Consider the following 1,376-nt stretch of genomic DNA (forward strand, 5'->3'; position numbering starts at 1 on the left):
GAGGAGACGGTAGGGTTTTCTCACTCATTTTGTTCAGATTTCCAAGGAATGCATTTGTGGGGGTCATCATCGATCCAAGCACATGCTCAAACGCCGGACATGCAAAGTTGCAGATTCCACCAAGGGACGGCCAGTGAGCTGAATCACGTCAGCATACAGAAGCAGCCAGATCTGAGCCATGGGGCAGGAAATGCAGCCAGTTCTCAGGTCATCGAAGCTCATGTTCCCCAGGAAAAAGACAGAAGATGAGGCTGTAGCACCGGTTTTCAGTTCCCGTGGCCAAACCTCTAGGTTTTAGCAAAGAAGTGCCACTTACCGCAACAAGGTTTAAACCAGGATCCTCATGGAATGTGCGCCAACACCCCTGCGAGACTCCTCCTCCTCCCTTCACCAGGTATTATGGATTATACGGATGGCCCCAGGCTGCTCTGCTGCTGGGATTCCGTCCCTGGCAGTCCACCTGGCTCGGGCTGAGAGAACACACGCGTGCTTGAGGATGGTGCACGCGCGCACCGAGGGAAAGGGCGATACCATCTAGTGATGCGTGCTCTATATCCCCTCAACATTTCATTTGCTGCCCATCGTGCCTGGGTGTCCGCACGTAAATGTGAAAGCAATGTAGCGGAGACGCCTTCACAGCGTGCCGCCATCAGGACAAAGAGCCCCGCTGTCCAACAACACCCTGGCCTCGGGCCCTGCAATTCCTCTCCTGAGCACTCTCCCCTCCATCACAGCTAAAGGATGTCTTCCGGAAACCCTGAGACACGCTCAGGGCAACTGTGCCTCCTCAGACTAAGAGCCGGTGACCTTTGGGGAACACACCAACTCTAAGCACATATGGCTCCACACAGTGGACGCGCCCGGAAGATCAAGAGATCTTCCACAAGGGAAGGGCACACGGCCGAATATGACGGCCTCCACCAAAAGCGGCTCATAGGGACCCACGACAAGGGCACGTGAGGAACACCTGGACTAATCAAGGCAGACTCACCAGCAGGCATACTTCCTGGCCTGCTGTTAGGACAGACGACCTACCCTTGTCGTACACACAAAGGTAATGGCATGGGAACCATTACGAGGCCCAACGTGGCGGGGCAAACTGTTGCAGCAATTGGGTCTCTTGCAGTGCTGCCTGGCACTTTCACACTCTGGGTCCGTCAGTGACGTGACCTCGGTGAAACCGTGGGGCCCAGGTCCTCTAGACGCAACGTGTTACCTACAGCCGCGCAACAAGAGAACCCGGCCAACAGCCTAGACACCTGAACCGGTATGACTTCTCTGGACTGTGGCCAGGCACGCCGTACACCACAGTCTCAAAGCACCAGCGGGTGGCAGGAGCAAAGATCCCCGCACCACACATCCTCTCGGGCCCGGAA

General features: G+C 56.1%; 1 long non-coding RNA gene and 1 other non-coding gene across 3 annotated transcripts in view; both read right to left on the reverse strand.

Annotated features, from left to right (window-relative positions):
• Window positions 1-76, reverse strand: part of LOC113617099 (small nucleolar RNA SNORD116) — a 94-nt gene extending 18 nt beyond the window's left edge. The window contains exon 1 of the small nucleolar RNA XR_003431509.1: window positions 1-76. This exon is cut by the window's left edge and continues 18 nt beyond it. This is a non-coding gene — a small nucleolar RNA (small nucleolar RNA SNORD116).
• LOC113617097 (uncharacterized) overlaps window positions 1-1,376 on the reverse strand; it is a 4,816-nt gene that overhangs the window by 1,996 nt on the left and 1,444 nt on the right. For both annotated transcript variants that reach the window (XR_003431506.1, XR_003431507.1), the window contains exon 2: window positions 317-470. This is a non-coding gene — a long non-coding RNA (uncharacterized LOC113617097). The remainder of the gene's footprint in view (window positions 1-316; window positions 471-1,376) is intronic.

This window comes from Aethalodelphis obliquidens, unplaced genomic scaffold (assembly GCF_003676395.1).
Source record: "Aethalodelphis obliquidens isolate GAN/ISIS:26980383/991018 unplaced genomic scaffold, ASM367639v1 scaffold1798, whole genome shotgun sequence".
Lineage (NCBI taxonomy): Eukaryota > Metazoa > Chordata > Mammalia > Artiodactyla > Delphinidae > Aethalodelphis > Aethalodelphis obliquidens.